This window comes from Prunus dulcis, chromosome 4 (assembly GCF_902201215.1).
Source record: "Prunus dulcis chromosome 4, ALMONDv2, whole genome shotgun sequence".
Classification (NCBI taxonomy): Eukaryota; Viridiplantae; Streptophyta; class Magnoliopsida; order Rosales; family Rosaceae; genus Prunus; species Prunus dulcis.
In genome coordinates, this window is record NC_047653.1 from 9,930,350 (window position 1) to 9,950,551 (window position 20,202).

At 37.9% G+C, this 20,202-nt stretch overlaps 1 long non-coding RNA gene and 1 pseudogene across 2 annotated transcripts; one reads left to right on the forward strand and one right to left on the reverse strand.

The window, feature by feature from the left end:
* Positions 1-136: 136 nt before the first annotated feature.
* Positions 137-2,161, reverse strand: LOC117625316 (annotated as a pseudogene).
* Positions 2,162-12,436: 10,275 nt separating this feature from the next.
* On the forward strand, positions 12,437-14,786 carry LOC117623891. Of its 2 annotated transcripts, XR_004585246.1 has the most exons (5): positions 12,476-12,626; positions 12,710-12,823; positions 13,189-13,421; positions 13,846-13,899; positions 14,074-14,786. It is a non-coding gene; the product is annotated as an uncharacterized LOC117623891 (long non-coding RNA). The 2 variants fall into 2 exon arrangements; XR_004585245.1 differs by having other exon boundaries at positions 12,437-12,626; positions 12,710-13,421.
* Positions 14,787-20,202: the final 5,416 nt, after the last annotated feature.

Here is a 20,202-nt window from a genome sequence, read left to right on the forward strand (position 1 = left end):
ATCTTGTACACTGTCGATGAATTGAAAATATGTGTATCTCCATGTCTTGTTAATAACTAAAGTACCACAGACTCCCCAAAACCCCACTATGAACCCCAATGCAGCGAAAATATAAAACCATGGAAGTTGGTGAAGCCTAGTCCACGTCTTTGTTGTTCTTGTATTCTGCATCAATGCCTTTACTTGGTCCGCACTCGTTTGGAAGCGGGGCACCATAAAGTTTTGGATTCCCCTCAAAGGAGGCAGCGTTGAAGCTTTGGATCTGAGTGCTTGTTGGTATTGGTCCTTGGAGATTATTGTACAAGACATTAAATGGCCCCAAGAAATTAAGGCTCACCAATGAGGATGAGATTTTTCCAGATAGATGATTCACAGAGAGATCCAAAATATCTAAGTTATTGAGGTTAGATATTTGGTCTGGAATGATGCCGGAGAAGGGGTTGGAGTGAAGATCCAACTCGAGGATAAGTTGCAATTGGCAGATCTCAATAGGTATATCACCATCTAGGTTATTGTTGGATAAGTCTATCCCGCCTAGCACAAAAGACAATTTGTGCGATAGAAAAATTGGATGTGATCCACCGCTGGTGATAGGCAATTCAAATTCAAAAGTTTCTACTTGAGATGCAATGTTAGATTCATAAACTAACCTTGGTAGTCTGCAAAGTCGCTTTGGAAATTCACCTGAAATTCGGTTGTGTGCCAAGGTTATAGAAAAAAGTCTAGGAAGTGTTCCCAACCAACTTGGAATTGGCCCTGTAATTTGATTAAAAGCTAGTTGCAAGACCTCTAGATTCTTGAGCTTTGATAACCACACAGGTATTTGACCAATGAGATCAGAAGGAGCTAAACTCAAAAACAGAAGATTTTGGAATCCATCAAAATCAACCATGTCATCATCAGCTGGCATTCCCTCACCTTTAAAGGAACTAGTAAGCAAGAGTACGTGGAGACTTTTGCAACTAATATCTTCATCGCCCCTGTGAGGTTGGTGAATCGGTTGTAACCAAGCGAGAGGAAGGACAAGGATTTCAATGAAAGAATCTCAGCTTGTATTTGTCCCTCTAGATGATTATCACTCAATCCAATGGCTTTTAGAGACCGGCATGAGTAAAGGCTTACTGGAACCGTACCAGTGAAATTATTGTGCCTCAGGTCAAGTTTAGTAAGTTGACTAAGTCTGGAGAAATCAAGCTTGGAGATATCTCCTTTCAAGTTGTTGAATTGCACATGTAGTTCTACAAATTTTGTACAATTCATCAAAGATGGGGGCAAATAACCTTTTAAATTGTTGAAATCAAGGTCACAAACTTCAACTTAGAGAGTTACCCAAATTGAGAGGAAGCTCGCCCCTAAAGTGATTAAAGGAGAGGTCAAGGATGGCAAGGTTGGTGAGGTTGACAATTTTATCATTAATGGCTCCATGTAGTGAGTTGAGACGGAATGCAAGTTCTTCAAGTTTGGTAGCATTATAGATATCTTCTGGAAGTAATCCTGAGATGTTATTGTGACTAGCATGAAAAACCTGCAATTCAAAACACTTCCCTAGCCCAGGAGCAAGGTTGCCACTGAATTCATTGGAAGAAAAATCCAATAGCCTAAGGAAGGGAGAAGAATGGAGACAAATAGAGGACGGGACATACCCTTTGAAGGTATTGTTGCTCACATTGAAACTAGTCAAGTTGCTAGCTTGTTGGAAGAATGAAGATGGAATTGCACCAAAGAAGTGATTGCTGGACAAATCAACTGTCCGGATATTGCTGGATGGTAGAGAAAGTGGTAGCTCTCCAGAAAGACGGTTATAGCTCAAATCAAGGATCTCAAGTCGATTCAAAGACAAGAAGAAGTGAGTTTCAAGTGAACCATATAGTGAATTGTGGGAAAGGTTCAAGTGGGTGAGATGTGTGAGATTTCCAAGTGGAGAAGGAGAGAGACCTCCTTTGAGCCCTTTGGAAGGCAAGAGAAAATGGGTGACCCAACCATCTTGATTACAAGTGATGCCCTTCCAATGACAGCAATCCATGGATGTCCAATTTAAAAGAGGAGAAGATAGAGTGGAGGCAAGGGACAGGAGGGAGCTGCGTTCAGTGTGTTTGCATGCAAGAATATTTGTAGATATAATGTAGGAGAATAAGAGGAAGAGAAGGAAGCCCTGAGCCATTAGGTTATAAGGCTGCACTAGCATGTTGCTTTGTGTATGTGTCTTGCTCACTTGTTTAAGTGTGTGTATGTATATATATAAGAGCAACGATGCTTGAAAACGATGTAAACTTCACTGTACACGTAGGTCGAAGAGAGATTCATTGGATCATAATCCACAACGACTTCAAAGTTTTTTTTGTTTTTTTTTTTTGTGTGTGGATGAGGAACGACTTCAAAATTGATAGTTTTTCCTTGAAATACGGTATGCATGCGTGCTTGTCAAGCCTGATCTCAACATGCATGCCACACATGTTAAGCAGAACCTTCGTAGCAAATCTTCTCTCTTCATTCACAAGTTATTACCATCTGTCATCTCAACTACATGACCAAACAGATCAACTGTAGTTGATTTTTAGTCGAACAATTGCAAATTGATGGATAAAACATAACTAATTTAGAAATCCTCAGTAAATTGATGGATATATTAAACCCAACAACTTTTTTTTTTTTTTTTTTTTAAAAAAAGTCTATGAGTTGACTCAATTGAACTTATACTACAAGGTGATACAGTGTTCAGTCTTCTTTCGTCCGAGCAATGTGAACAATTTTTGTACAGAATGAATCTGTCACATGCCGTCGCGCTTTGATGCCCATTCTCTACGCCATCTGCGGGTCTTCAATGTGAACACTCTTTCCTTTTCTGCTCAACTTTTGACCTCCTCCAAGTACTTAACATTTTCTCTCAACGCGTTCATCGAAGCCACCTAAAACATTGGACATGTATATGTGGAGCCCACTTCTACCAATCAAATAAGGAATGGTGTTAGATTAATATATCAATGTCACATTAATGTCAACTAATCAGGCACTGAAACAGCACAACTTGTCTTCTAGCTCATACAGTAATCCAAAGCTAGTGCATATATATATGATTGTTTACCCAGCATCCACATTTGGTAATAAAAGGCAACCCTCTGAGCGACGAGCATATAAGAATCCCAATATGACCTATTAAGACAAGATTTAATATCTGAATATGTTCTTAGTTATTTGTTGCGGTCAGATTGATCAATGCAGTTTTTCGTTTGAAAGCTTTGAGGGACTTTCGGAGCTGAAGCTTCTATGTTTGTTTTTGCCGAGAAACATATTCGTTTATCGAAATGTCAGAATTGAAAGTTTGACAACGTAACAATTCAAACTATTTTAAAAAATGTTACCTTCTTTTTTAGACCAGCACTACCGGGAAAATCTCTTCAAAGTAGAGATTGCGGGTTGTTAATTAGCATAAAGCCTTCATTTGAATGTAAACCCTCAAAATTCTCTCGAAAACCTTCAACCATATATATGAACACAACAGCGGATGAGCAAATAATGTCTTTGCCTTTGCCATGTGCAAGAGATAAATTGTCGATTGCCATGTTTGAAAAAACAAACAATCGACCAGAGCATGTGCCAGGCTAGCCATCAGAATGTTTTGCAGTTTTGCCTGGTGACTGCATCAATGAGACAAAACGCCGCAAAGGCAAGTGAACGAGTTCACATACAATCCACAACTACAGTTACAGAACCTACAATATTGTGGCCCATCGAGACGCTCAAATTTGTTGGCTTACACATTTTCCAGGCTGCCCTTTCATGCTGCTGCATCTTCAAGGCCTCAATGTGTCTTTGAAAAGGCCTCCTTGCCTCCTTGTAGACAGAAAACCTTAGGTTTTACGTAGTCCGAGTGTTGTACACGCCATTGCTCGTTAAAATTATTGCAAACAAAGCCCCACGCAATCCAACATGACATGAAAATTTCGTGGAAGGTAAGAGGCTCACAATCCATCAACTGTAAACCGGGTTTCAGAGATTGGATAATGGCTAGTTGGTGATATTTGTTCTCTTTTCCTTTTTCTGGCATATTTGGTGATATTTTCGTTCTTGAGTTTATATTAAGAGATAAATGTACTTATATAAAATAAGGAGTATTGATATTGGGGAGTTTTATTGCCACCATATACGCTGTGGAAACTACTTTCACTTTTCTTTTTTTTTCTTCACACAAGCAATATTGCAGAGGGAGAAACCGAACCTAAAACCTCAGATGCATGAGGAAATGCTCTTAACCACATAAGTATGTGGAAATTACTTCACATACTTTTAAATTAATCTATTAACAAGAAGCACTCATTGATCTTACCCAAAATACTTTTAAGTTCATTTAAAATGGTTCTACCTGAGTCCTACGAAGTTTTCATAGTTTCACGATTCCACATTTACCTAAGAGAGTTCAGGAATATGTTGGTGTCTCTAATATTATTGCATGAAGTGAATAGTCGTATACCAAAACACTTAGTAAAATAGATGCTATATATTTGTATGACTCCCAATCATGGTGGCAAAAAACATAATCGAAGCTAACATTAATTATTGTATCATTGTAATTAGGGATGGACCAAGGATTTGAAAATAGGGTGGCTTAAATTTACCTCACATACAAATCTACTAAAAGATATAAAAAAAAACTCAACCGTACAAGTGAATTTCATTGATAACAAGAAGTTCCAAATTTCTAATTTGAAAAAAAAAAAAAATTTAAAAATTAAACCTATGTAAATCTAGCAACATAGAAAAATTGAAGTAGGAATTTTAAGGTCAATTATAGCAATTACACGATAAACTTCTCCCTGAAAGGAAAAAAATTGAAAGAATTTATTCATTACAAAGGAAGAAGAAAAAAAACTGAACCAATTTAGTCCATCTAGCCGTTCAAGCCCACTTCGAAAATAAAAATGAAAAGAAGGTATTCAAGCCAAGGTAAAGGATTTTCTCTAAGGGAATGAAATTAGTATTTTCTAAAAAGAGGTATGTGTTACGTATGTACGAGGTTAGTTTATGTTTTTCTTTCTATCAGACTTGTGGGGTTAGTTAATTAACTAATAAAGAAGATTTTTGTAGGTAGGATGGGGGTGTATGTGCCCGTGTGGGGTGTAAAAAATCAAGTCACCTAGGTTGGCTATTAACTTTGGGCTATAAAAAATCGAGTCACCTGTTTAATTTATGAAATTAATTAACATACTTAAATACTAATTATTCATTAAATAAAGAATAATTAAACCATAATTAATAATTACTATAATTAAATAAGGCTAAGATATTACTTAATTGTAAATATTAAACTAAAAAACAAATTTTGTTTAATAATAAATAATAAAAAAAGTCCACAAAATTATTTAAAATAATTAATTAAAATTTATTAAGTAATTTATGAAATTAGTAAAATATTTAAATACTAATTATTCACTAAAGAAATAATAATTAAAACATAATTACTAATTCAAGTAATCAAAACAAGTTAACATATTATTTAATTACAACAACAACAACAACAACAAAAAAATCATGTTGTGCAGTATAGCCTCCTGGCTATACATATAAAATATATTAATATTTAAAGAACTTTACAAATATATTCGAATATTTTAAAAGTATAGCCAAATATTCGAATTGACAGGACCCGATCCTAATTCCACTTTGGAATTCGAGTCGGATCCTGTGCGTGTCCAACACCTGGCAGATGTCGGGCACAAAAGACCTTTTTACCCTTCCTGTTACAAACTACATTTTAAAACCTCCTTAGACTCCTGCCGAAAATTCGGCAGAGTCTCCCCTGTAATTTGTCCAATCCCAAAAAATTTCACCTGTTAACAAGCAAAATATCTATACAACCAACTGCCAGCACTTCACTAAACATGCCAAAAGTTCCATTCTCGCTCTAGGGCAATATATCAAAGCAATTTTGATAGTTTACGGATAACTTAATCGTTTTACCTACCAACACTTTTGAACAAGAAGGCGCGGAAGTCAAGATGGCCCGGTGGTGGATGTCTTGTGCACGCTACAGCCTGGGGGCGCAAAACATTTGAAAATGTGAGTGGACAAAAATAAAGGTTCATAAAATATCTAAGAAGATACTAACCCCCATTGTAAAAATATAGTTGAGTAAAACTAAATATCTAAACTACCTTTGAAGCATATTGAAACCAACGCAGTTACATATTTATATAAATATGTGCAATCGTACTCAAGAGCAATAAAACTTGCATGAAAGCACTGAAATCCAACTTGCATAAAAACACTGAAATCAAACCTGCATAAAAGCAATGCACTCAAACTTGAATCAAAGCACTGCAATCAATCAAAACTACCACTCGGATGTACCCCTGTAATTCCGTCAATTCCCCTGGCAGGTCTCGGCGACACACAGTCTATCCGAGCTGCAAACTGGCAGGATACAGGGGACTATAGTCAGCCTGATCTGCTGGCAGGTCTCGGTGATACACAGTCAACCCAACCCGCAACTGGCAGGATTCAGGGGACCATAGTTAGCCTGATCCGCAATCCTGGCAGGTCTCGATGACACAAAGTCAACTCGAGCCGCAAATCCTGGCATGTCTCGGGACACCAAGTCAAGCCGAGCCTCAAATCCTGGCACTCACGGTCCGAGTATCCCCGAAACTCGTGAGGCAAATGTCAAGTGCACTGACAAAACTGAGGGTAAACTGGATGTCCGTAGACATCTGCATAACTGAGGGTAATAACCATAGATGGGTACTCACGGTGGTGTAAAATATATAACATTTCTGGAAAATCTGCTGAAGAACTGAATTTTTATTAAATCAAGAACTCTGAGAAAATATAATATATAAATCTTATAATATTTCTGAAAGATCTGATAAATCTATGCATTTCTGTTGAATCTGAAACTGTACTGCTACTTTATCGGATATAAATCTCCGACTCTGCTCTCTATAATTCTTTAGCATAGTTAACTAAGCAGTACAAAGATAAAGACATTTGGCTTCACAAACCATACTAGGAAAATTCACAATCAATTAAACTTATTCAAGATCAAATAATGAAATTCATTTATAAAAGAAAAGTCTACTCACTCATGGTCCGAGCTAGCTAGACCTCCTGAAGGTCTCTGCTGCGGGCCTGCCTGATCCCGGGTGCTTGGGTCGACGGAAATGATGGCCGGAGGAGAGAGATCGGCGGATGTGAAGTTTCGGTGACATTCCGGCGGTTTTTTGCATTTTTCGGCCACACAGGCCGTGCCGCCGGCGGCGAAGGGTCGGGAAAGGAAGGGGACGTCGTCTCGGTCGTTTTGGTACCGGCCCCGTTCACAGCCGTGGTTGGTGGCCGGAGATACGAAGGAGAGAAGGAGGAGGGGCAGAGAGGGAGGGAGGTCGGCGCGAGGAGAGAGAGAGAGAGCTGAGCAGGGTTTTATAAATCCAACTTCGAAATATTTACGGTTATGCCACTGAGACTCTTTTGACCATAACTCTCTCGTTACAACTCCGATTCGGGCCCACTATGTGTCTATGAACTCATTTCATCGTGCTCTACGCAATGGTTCAAGCGGAATTGTCAAATTCCTTCTCGATCAAAAGTCACCTTTTTCTTAATAAAATATTCTGAGGGCAAAATCGTCTTTTCGCAAAATAAAATATTCCTTAATTATGAATTTTTAGTTTGGGTTATTACACGAATATATTTGAAGAGTATAATCGCATGGCTATACTCTTTAAATATTAATATATATTCGAATTATCTAACAAAATATTATATATAAGGTACAAACCTTGATGGATGCATTTGCTGCAATGCTACAAATTCCACCAAATATGTAATTCTGCTTCACTCCTGCAACAAAAGGTGCCATTTCCTCATATGTGGGTGTTATCTATGAGTAGAGAAACACAAATAAAATGTAAGGTCCATTTCCAATGCAGAGAGTTAAAGAATTAGTTCAATTTGGGGGATTTTCAGATTTTGAATATCTGCAAAGGACATTAGCCAAGGAATTTCAACATGTGGAGTCTAGGTACGTAGATGGTTGGTGAATAATAAGTTCAATTTGGGGGATTTCCAATTTTCCATGCCCTTATCTATAAATTTTGCCATGGAACCTACAGTCTCATAAATTGACATGCTTTCCTTACTAAAAGGATTTTCAGTCGTTTATCTCCCTGAACTATCACCCTAATTGAACTTACCCCCCTTGAACAAAAAAAATCTACCAATTTAGCACCCGAAGCTATATGAATCCTCTAATTTCACCCCTACTGTTAGATTCCAGATGATTTCATCCAAATTCTATCAAAATTCGCATGAGAGCCTCACGTGGGACAGAGCAAAAGGGCAATATAGTAATTCTAACACACACACTTCCTCTTTCTCACGCATGCTCTCATCTCTCCCTATGAAACTCTCTCTCTCTCTCTCTCTCTCTCTCTCTCTCTCTCTCTCTGTGGTTCTTTCTCTGTCTTTTTTTTCCCTTTTCTTCTTTCTCCCTCTATTTTTGTTTATCTTCTTCATCCTCTCTCCGATTCTTTCTCTTCTTCTTCCCCTCTTTTTTTTTTCCTCTTCTTCCTCCTCTTTTTTTTTTTTTTTTTTCCCATTCTCTGTTTCTCTCTCTATTTGGGGCTGATTATGGTTAGAAGGAGGAGATTTGCGAAGGGTATTACGGTTTGGCTTGGATGTGCTCGAATGGTGAGTTTTGGGAAGATGAGTATGGGTTGGGTCTATTCCTTCGCATCTTCTTCTTGTTCTTCTTCTCAAATGTCAGAAATGGGTTGGGTCTGTTTTTTGGATTGTGGTGGTGCTTTGATTATGTGATGACAGGACCCGCCCCGAAATTTCCAGGAAACCGAAGCGGACCCCGTCTTTGTTCTGACATCCTCCCGATGCCGGACCCACTTATAAAGAAACCAAGACTTTCTACCAAAATTTTGGCAGAGTCTCCCCTGTAATTTAAGCAAACCCGACAAGAATTTCAACCTGCAACATACATAAAATAAAAATCTCCACCAGCAGCATGCTTTCATAATTCAACAAGTCATACTAAATGGCCTCCGGCCTCACAAGTAAAATCTACCATGGACGATAACAGAGCATCTACTGAATTTAGATTACAAGAACAGTTGAGTAGAAGAAATTACTCAAATCCTAACTAGGAAGGTTCATAGTTCGAGCCTCGTACACCACTTGCACGCTTCCTGGAGCGACTACTGGCTGGGGGGCGCAAAACAGAAAACATGTGAGTGGACAAAAACAAGACTTGCAGTTAAAAACAATATAGTAACCCCACCGTGTAAAAACAATGCTCAAGACATGCAGGTTCACAATTCAATATTTAAGTACTCAAAACATAACTCATTTAAAACTCTTCAAAACACAAGTCATCTCCTTCGTAAACCTCATTCTCTCAACCTTACAACTCCTGCCAAACAACTGAAAAATTCTAATTCTTCACTCACTCAACTATACACATACATATAAATATATATATATATATATATATATATAAACTATACATAGCTATACGATATACTCATCACACTACCTAGGTACCGGGGAAACAATCCAACGGGGGATCGTTTGACTAGTCCGCAGGATTTCCAGGTGCTATCCTGCGTCTAGGGATGAGCGGTCCAACCGGGGGACGAAACTCCAAAGCTCACACACCGGAACATCCAACGCCATGTGTAGCTCCCAAACTATGTCCTACGCGCGCAGACTGGATCATCACACACTGGAACATCCAACGCCATGGGTGATGACCCTAAACACTATACAGAGTCTTTCCATATGCCGGAACATCCAATGCCGCATATGGAAAGTGTCTCACAAGCCGGAACATCCAACGCCGCAAGTGAGACGGATAACCTATTCTTCCCACACGCCGGAACATCCAACGCCGCGTGTGAAAAGTCTAATAACTGGGGAAGGTACTTACATAGTGTAATCATACAAATTCTCTCAACAACCCCTCACAATCAAGTTCTTCCATAACACACTACAACAACCCAAGTATCTCGCCTATAGAGAATATATATATATACTTCCCCAAAATCCTTATAAAACATACTCTCGATACCCAAAATGCCCAACTCACAATATATTTCCAAAGCGCTATACAAACATCAAATTCAACTCATGAATATAATATATTCAATAAGCCATTAAAACATTATGCAAAAATCTTTCATCAATAAAACCATGCATATGATTGAAAACAAAGTCCACTCACAAATATTCCCACGCTGCTTGACCACGTGAGGGTCCTGCCTGCTGAGTACGTGCAGTCGAAACACCTATTTCGAGATACGAACCTTTAATTAATATAAAATTACGTCGAAGCGGAAATCACAAATTAAATACTTAGTTCCCCAAATTCCCAATACGTGCACGTTGAAGAAGGTATCCTAAGGTCCGATTACAGGTTTAGGAATCGTTCACGATTGTACGGTTATCGCTAACCCGCAAACTTTTCATTATTGAATCGGAACATCCGGGGCTCCGATTCATAATCCGTGAAGTCTCATACAGTCCTAGGAATACCTAGAACAACATATTTTAATTCAGAAAAGATCTAACGGTCAGAACCTATCGAACCCAGATAACGCACAATATGCGAAAATTCGTTCGATGGTCAAACGACGTCCGAATTGAGATCCGCGAATTCCTATGCACTCGTGACAACCTAAGGATCTCATCGGGTCAAATTGCAGCTTCACCAGCCTTGCCCACGCGCCGACAGCTCATGGGTGTGTAGAGTAAATTTCGGTGACGGAAAAACTCTACACCCGAGCTCACCCTTCCTATCCTAGCTTCTACTCAATGTCAGGATCACTTCATTCAACTACGGGAAGGTCCAATTTGGGCTGCAACTGGCCGGAATTTCACTTTGAAATCCGGCCAAAACCTAGGCTTTCAAAATCAGTTTCTACCCAGCAAAACGATCCAAACCTATACAACAGTCAGCTAGAACTTGAAAAATGGATGAGAAACCATACCTCACCCGTCGAAATTAGTGGTCGGAGGAGAGAGATCCAGTGACTGAAAATTCGGACGAAAACCAGCCTGAAATTTGTATTTTCTGGCGACATGGCGGAGGCTGACGGCTGGAGGTGGACTGGGGAACGTCAGCGAGGTCTGGTCGGACGTTTTGGGTCCGATCTCTAGGCTGGCAGTGGCCTGTGACGGTGGCTGAGCAATTTCAGTCAAATGAGGGGGGAGAACGACGCGGGAGAGAGAGAGAATCGGGAGTAAGAGAGAGAGTGAGGTAAAAAATGAAAAATCAGATTTTTAATCTAACCATTTTTGAAATAATTACAGTTTTGCCACTGATAATGTTTTGATCGCCAAATCTTCGTTACAACTCCGTTTCAAGCCTACCGCGTGTCTACGAATTCGTCTCAGTACCACTTACCCAAAAATACCATTCGTGGTCCCAAAATCCTTTCGGATAAGAAAATGACCAATTTACCCCTACCCCAAGGGTAAATTCGTAATTTCACGTTAAATCAATTAAAATAGACATTAAATTTGGAGTCGGGGTGTTACATGTGAAATAGGGCTGATGTATTTTTGTTTTGGCACCAAGCAATTAGTGAAGATAAGGAATGATAGGGAAAGGTATTAGGATGACTATATTGCCCTATAGTTCTGTTCCACGTGAGCCACACGTGTGAATTTTGACAGAACTTTGGTTGAAATCATCTGAAATCTAACGGTAGTGGTGAAATTAGCGAATTCATATAGTTCAGGTGCTAAATTGGAAGATTTTTTGGTTCGGGGGGTAATGGTCATTTTCTTTTTTCTTTTACTGCAGCCAGTAAACTTAATTTCGTTACTTCAATCACTATGAAAGATCAACATGGAATCCACTCGAAAATAGCATAACATATAAAAAGGCTTAATTATTGATATGGCCCTTGAAACTCAATTTGAATCTCATTTTGTCACCTGAACTCAATTTGTCACACTTTACGCCATGAAGCTCAATTCTCCGTCTCACTTTGTCCATATTCATTAACTCCATAAAAAATAACAGTGAATTGTGAAGAGCAAAATGTTGAAATTGATAACAGTCAAGGCAGATGTAAACATACGTTGATGCCCTATTCATGTTATAAAAATCTTTTCCATTAATTCATATTAGACTAGATATAATAACTTTCATATATAACCCATCAAGAAATCAAGGGTCACAAAATTTTAAGTTCCCAAAAATAATCCGTGAAAAATCGCAGCAAAAAACACTAAAAAGATGCACACCGGATGAATATGTTAAAGCCAAGATATGGAATCAAAGTCTCCTTCATTTCCCTGCAAATTCAAAGTCAAAGTCTCAAGAGAGAAGTTTTTTCTGCTATCTTGGGCCAAAATTGGGTCGGGTCTGGCCCAACATTTGTAATATAATTCGGGCCTTCGAGGCACAGGCTGTACATGCATAAGTAAACACCCGACTTCGATATGATCCGACCCATTTCAGTTTCTGGACTAAAACGTGTCGTCGTCGTCTTTCTCAGTTCTCAACTTCTCACACAAAAGAGTCTGTAACAGGAAGAAGAGTAGAGCAATGAGTGGAGAAGAATTAGCGGGCCCCCCAGCGCCAAAGCTCCTTCGTCTGCTTTATTTTGTCGGCGCTGGCTGTAAGTCATGAATTTTCATTTCAATTTTAAGTCTTCTTCTTCTCCCTTTTTAAAATGGTTGGCTGATTTTAAATTCTGGGTAGTTATTTGCACTGTTGGAATCAACAAATGGCGTGAGCTTCAGCGCAAGTCCATTTTACAACAGCAGCAGCAACAGCTCCCTGAAAATGCCGCAAATGCCCTTGAGTGATCTCCAGGTTTTTATTTGAAAATCTTGCTGTTGTTTTAAGGCAAATTTTCAATTTTTATCATGGAATTTGGCAAGTGAGCTTGATCTTTGGCTTCATTTTGAGTTTTTATGTACTGCTCCAGCTGAACTCGTGTTAGACTGAGCTTTGGTAGTTTGGTTGTTAAATTATGTGGAAAATGGTGCAAGAATTCATATCTTTCAATCTGTTTGAATATACGAAATACCTATGGGTGCAAATTTCTTTGGCTTCATTTTGAGTTTGATCAAATTGCTAATCTGAGTATTTAGTGTACAAATTTGAATGGTAATGGGTATTGTCAACATTTCGATTTTGTATACATTTGTGCTTCTTTGGTGACATTTTCTCTCTAGTTTATAGTTTGATTCCGGCAATATACACCAGTCTTGAGGATGACTCAAATAGCGAGATTATTGATATTGAGTAAGAAGGTGAGATTATTGGTATGTGTGTGTGTGCGCGCGCGCAGTGGTGGGTTGCTATTGTGAGTACCGAAGAGCTTTCTCATCTTAGAATATGCATGTCTATTGAAGCTGTGGATTCTAATCCAAATCGAGGCGAATTTGTCTTCTGTGAATAATGCTAGGTAAGAGTTCAGGCAGTCTTTATCCAAGATGCTTTGGCATAAGGTGGCTTGGGGTTCCCCATAGCATGCATGCTTCTATTTATTCACTTTGGATAGTCATGCATTGCACTATTTTATTTGTTGGTTATCAGAACAACTTACTGTTGAAGATTACAATTATATGTTAGTGGACCTTGTATTTGTGTAGATGCTACGTTAAACCATCTTCAAGTATATAAATAAGCATGTTTTTAAGTTATTAATGAAATTGGAACTTAGTGCCAGTATGACAAGAGGCAACATGTAAGTGATTTGTAGGGCAGTCAGAGTTCGGTAGTTTTCTACTTTTATGTCATGGATTTTGCAGCATGCTCCCTTTCAACTATCCTCGGATGCTTATGCATAATCAATTGGAGGTTCTAACTTCTAACTTCACATAATGTAGCCAAAACCATGAGGCAATCACTTCACTGAGTTCTGCAACCTTCACTTAATGCAGGTGATATGTCATGCTAGTTTTCTTCAAAGTTTTCACTCAGTTTCTAAATAAATCTGTCAAAATGAGTTTCGTGATAACGGAGTTTGCAAAAATTAAGGGGATGTCTACAACTGCTTTGAGATAGTTCTGTCAATAGTGATTGTTTGAGTCTGACAGTCTGTTGGGTGCATATAGGTCTCTGTTGCAGCTAGATAGCTGGATGCAGTTTTTTATTTGGAAGCCTTGAGGGACTTTTGGAGCTGAAGCTTTCATGTTTGTTTTTGCCTTGATACATTCTTTTGTCGAACTATATCAATAAAGGTTATTGATTGGGCAGAATCATATCTGAATATGTGGTCAGGATTTAAGATTTGACATTTCAAACTATTTTAAAGAACGTTTCATAGCTTTTAGATCAGCACAGGGAACATCTCTTCAAACCAGAGATTGGGTTCAACCCTCAACAAATTCTCTGGAAAACCTCCAACCATATATAGGAATACAACAGCGGGTGTGCAAATAATGTCTTTGACTTTGCCACGTGCAAGAGTTAAATCAAGGTCAGACGATTGCCATGTTTGGAAAAACAAACAATTGACCAGAGCATGTGCGAGGCTGGGCATCAGAATGTTTTACAGTTTTGCCTGGTGGCTGGCTGCATCAATGAGACGAAACGCCGCAAAGGCAAGTGAACGAGTTCTTATACAAATCTTCCCATGTTTTACAAGCTTCCTGTCAATCATTTTGAAGATGGATTGACAGAGAAATCTTTGTTCCCTTTAACATTCTCACTACCCTTTGTCACTGAGAATGTTAAAAGGAACAAAGATTCTTGTGTCAATCCCTCTTCAATTAAGGAAAATACTTGCCTCATTCTCTGGAAGTAAAAACTCCCACTTTCCTGTCAATCATATTTTGATATGTGTGTAGAGATGTTTTGCGTTTTTGATGAATTATTTTTGTGTTAAGTGTCAAACTGTGATCTGTAAAAAATAGGAATGTCTTCTTCTAGAGATGGAGTGAAGCACTGTCGTAAAATTAATATATAGATCCTATATAAACACGTAGATTTAACATTGTCAGGGCCCCAATAAGCTTCCTGTCAAGCATTTTCAAGATGGATTGATTCTTTTGACAGAGGAATCTTTGTTCCTTTATGAAATTAACGAAAACAATCATTTCAAGCAAGAAGAGCGTAAGACAAGCTGTACAAAAATTGGAAAGTGCAAAGAAAAATAGATTGACAAGGAGATTATATACGACCAATATTAGCTCTTCCACCACCAATAAGAGAGTTGGGGCCGTACAGTCTTCAATTCTGGTATTTTGTGCAAGAATATGCACAAGAAAAACCAAATTCAACTTTATTATCAGCATGATAATCATGGCAAACTTCATTATTATTAAAATCAAATGCCACAAATTTACTAATATGTGAGAAGAGTAGACACAAATAAGAAGACATAATTATAAGAACAAATCACATCCGAAAAAGAAGACATAGTTATAAGAACAAGCACTGCCTATTACATCAGGAACACAAAAGAAAAAAAGAAAAACCAAATCTAGCCTCTAAGCCTTCTTTTTATCATGTTGATGCACACTAATATCATCACATAGAGCTTATGTTGTACGTTATCTATGAATCGAAAAAATGCAGATCTCCAAGTCTTGTTAATAATTAAAGAACCACATACTTCCCGAAATTCTACTATGAACCCCAACGCAGTGAAAATATAAAACCATGACGCCCATTGTCCATGTTGTTCCTATCATCTTCATCAATGCCCTTATTTGGTCCACACTTATTTCGAAGTAGAGCACCACAAAGTTTTAGGTTCCCCTCAAGGGCCGAAGCGTCGAAGCTTTAGATCTGAGTGCTTATTGGTATTGGTCCTTGGAGATTATTGTACGAGACATTAAATACACTCAAGAAATTAAGGCTCGCCAATGAGGATGAGATTTTTCCAGACAAATGATTCATGGAGATATCCAAATTCTCTTAGTTCTTGAGTTTAGATATTTGGTCTAAAATGATGTCGGAGAAGTTGTTGGAGTGAAGAATCAACTGGCGAAGAAGCTGCAATTGGCCGATCTCAGTAGGTATATCACCATCTATGTTATTATTAGATAGGTCTACCGATGCTCCAAAGAAAGACAAATTTCCCCGATTGAAAACTTGGATTTGTGAGTACGCCCGAAAAGATAGGTAATTCAAATTCATAACTAGTGTTTTCTACTTGAGATGGAATATTAGGTTCATAAACCAACCTTGATAGTCTACAAAGTTGCTTTGGAAATTCACTTGAAATTCGGTTGTATGACAAGTCTAGACAAAGCAGTCTAGGAAGAGTCCCCAACCAACTTGGAATTGGTCTTATGATTTGATTATTACCCAGAGTCAAGATCTCTAGATTCTTGAGCTTTGAAAACTATAAAGGTATTTGACCAGTGAAGCCAGAATCAGCCAAACTCAATAGCCGAAGATTTTGGAATCCGTCAAAATCAACCATGTCATCATCAGATGGTGAATGTGTGAAGACTTTTGCAACTTCTCAATAACTTTATTGCCCCTGTGAGGTTGGTGAATCGGTTATAACCAAGCGAGAGGAAGGACAAGGATTTCAATGAAAGAATCTCAACTTGTATTTGTCCCTCTAGATGATTTCCACTCAATCCAATGGCTTTTAGGGACCTCATGTTTCTCCGCATCTACAACTACTTTGAGATGATTTTGTGAACGGAGATGGTTTCGCGTCTGAAAGTCTGTTTCGTACATATATGCTGCAGTCGGATTGTTCAAAGCAGTTTTTCATTTGAAAGCCTTGAGGGACTTTTGGAGTTGAAGCTTTTCTGTTTGTTTTTGCCTAGAAACATTCGTTTATCGAACTATCAATCACTTTGATTGGGAAGAAGCATATGTGAATACGTGTTCAAGATTGAGAGTTTAACAATATAATCTATTTCAAATTATTTTAAATAAGTATTCGATACTAGGTCATTCATAGCAAATCTAACCTTCCCTATTTACTTTACTAGACGAATTAAGGAGTTTGGTTATTCGTCAGCACGGGTATGTTACCTTCTTTTTTAGGCCAGCACGGGGAAAATCTCTTCAAATTAGAGATTGGGGGTTGTCACATAAAGGCTTCATTGAATGTAAAACCCTCCAACAATTCTCTGGAAAACCTGCAACCACAAAGATTTATATGAAGTTATGAACACAACAGTGGGTGAGCAAATAATTAATGTCTTGCCATGTGCAAGGGATAAATTGAGGTCAGATGTCTGAAAAAAAACAAAAACAAAAGCAGTCGACCTTCGGCATCAGAATGTTACAGTTTTGCCTGTTGACTTCATCAGTAAGACAAACCGCGCCGCAAAGGCAAGTGAACGAGTTCACATACAATCCACAACTATATTTAGAGAATTGAATTATTTTTATATTCTGAGTTGATATTTGTTTTTAACTCAAATCATTCTACTAGAACCTACAATATTGTGCCCGATCGAGACCCACAAATTTGTTGGCTAACAATATTCCGAGCTGCCCTTTCGTGCAAAGATTGATATGAAACTTCCTGGAAGGTAGAGAGTCACAATCCATCAACAGTAAACCGGGATTTAGATAGAGATTGGATAATGGCTATAGTTGGTGATATTGGGGAGTTTTTATTGCCACCATTTTGCTGTGGAACTTATTTCTACACACTTTTTTTACGAGTGATGTTGAAGAGAGGCAAATTGAATTTAGAACTTCGTGCGTATGAAAAAAGGCTATTAACCACGTATGTATGTGGAAAATACTTTCACATACTTTCAAATTCATCTATTAACTAGAAGCACGCATTCAGCTTACCCAAAATACTTTTAAATTCATATAGAATGGTTCTACACGAGCCCTAGGTTCTCTAATATTATTGCTTGAAGTAAATAGTCGTATACCAAAGCACTTAGTAACACTACTACAAAAAGTGAAAAAGACGACCAGAAAACAACGACGGTCCAAGTGAAAACCGTCGTGGTTTTTAAAAAGACGACGGTTCTAAAAAAACCGTCGTGTTATACCACCTTAGACAACTAAAAATGGAGATTCAAATGGATGTTCAAAAACAACGACATACCTAATTAAACAACCGACGTCTATTTGAAACAGATTTCAGCTGTGTAAAATCAAAGCCAACAAAGGACGGCAGAAGTTATGAATCGACCGACGTAGAAAGTAAAGACGACGATTTCAATAAAAGCCGCCGCTTTTACTCATAAAATAACACGACGAGGTTTTCGTATAAGACGCCGTATAATTACAAACAAATCCACGGCTTTAAAATAAAAAATATCGCCGTATTAAAATAATTTACAACGACGGAAAATATAAATATATCGACGTCATTCTCGGATAGTTCTACGACGTTATCTTTAAATATTTAACGTCGTATTTATTCATTTTATACGTCGTAACTTTAATTTAAACCGTCGTCTTAATAAGAATTTTTGTTACAATTTTTTTCTTTGATTTTCTTATCCTACGTCGGTAGATCTACTTAATGACAAGAATTGAAATAACCACGACGGTTTATATAGAAAACCGCCGACATAATCAGATTTTTCTGATCCCAAGGGTTATGAAATCTTACCAGATGGAACTCTGTTCCACATCATAATCTTAACAGATGACACAGATTTGCAATCAGAGAGACAATTTTTTCGAAGTTGATAAAATCCACGCCGGTTGTATTAAACTTAACGACGTTTAACAAAATAATCTACGTCGGTAATTATAAATCTACCTTAATATAAACGACGAGAAAAGCATTGACAATGTCTTCATCTTATCTCCCAGCAACTACTGATTCGATTGCTCATGCTTTAGAGGCCATCTGAAGCCATTTCTATTCTTTATCGCATTCTTGAAACCCATCTTCTTCTTCTGAAGCTCTACGGATAAAGGAAGAGGCTATCACAAATCCGACGGATCTTCTTAGTAAAGAAAATCAAGCAGAGGATCAGGCACATCTGATCTTCAGATTTCCCTGAGAAGCGAACTTTCCTTCGACAACGAGTGGAGGCCAGGCTTGCATCTCTTTTGATGGAAAGCAAGGAGTATTCAGAAGCACTAAGTGTCCTATCTGGCTTGATCAAGAAGTGAGAAGGCTAGTTGACAAGCTTCTTCTTGTGGACATAGATTTGATGCGAGTAAGCTCAATTTCTCTTTGAGAAAGACATCCAAATTATTGTCTTTGAGATGTGAGAGACAATGTCTCTGAGAGAGGAAGAACTTGGAACCCTAAATTTTAACCGCGAAAATGAATGAAAGCGACAAATTTATAGAATAAATTTTTAAAATCAACGGCGGTCCGAACCAAAAACCGCCGCTTAAATCGTACAATCAACGTCGCTCAACAAATATATTACGTCGTCTTAGTCTTACTTAAGACGACTAAAAACGACGACATAAAAACAAAAACAGTCGTTGATTTTATATTCTTATTTTATTTAAATCTGTCATCAAAAAAAGAAACTTTACATATTCCTGAATATTAATTTCCTTCATTTTAAATTTCCTCGGGAAAAAAAACTCTATTTATAACGCACTGGAATTGAAAAATAAACTGAAAAGTCACGGGAAAATAAACTGCCGCATTATTTTTTTGAAATGGTTTTATATGTAAGCAACTTTTCGTCTACTTGAAAACAACGTCGGTTATATTAAACCTAACGACGTTAAATTGAGTCGTTTTAGTTAACTACGTCGTTTTAGTTAAATTGCGTCGCAAAACAAAAATTGCGTCGTTTTAGTTAAAAACGACGTAGTTATATGTAACCGCCGTATTATTTTTTTGAAATCGCTTTATATATTAGCAACTTTTCGACTTACACATGCACAGTTTCCAAACCCGATTAAAAATTTCAATCTACAAGAGAAAACTTTTCGTCTTTTTTCCTGTCAGAGCACCGTCAGAGTATCTCATCGTCTTCCTCTCGCCTTCTTCGTCGTCTCTGAACGCAAAAGATCGATCTTTTTCCTCTTGCTTTCATCGCACGCAAAAGGTAAGCTTTCATTTTCACTATTTTGGTTACTGTTTTGCATGCTCATACGTTTTTTGTTTGAAAAATCTTTTTACCTTTTTTTCTGGCCAAAATCATTTTACTTCTTTCCAAGTTTGATAAAATATAAAGACAAAGAGGGAAAGTTTCCAACTTTGAAGACAACTACCTCAACTAAATAAGACGACGGTAGTTCTTATTTACGTGGTTAAATATGTAGACCACGACAGTTCGTCAGTCGTTCTACCGTCGTCTGAAAATTGACAAAGTTGTTTT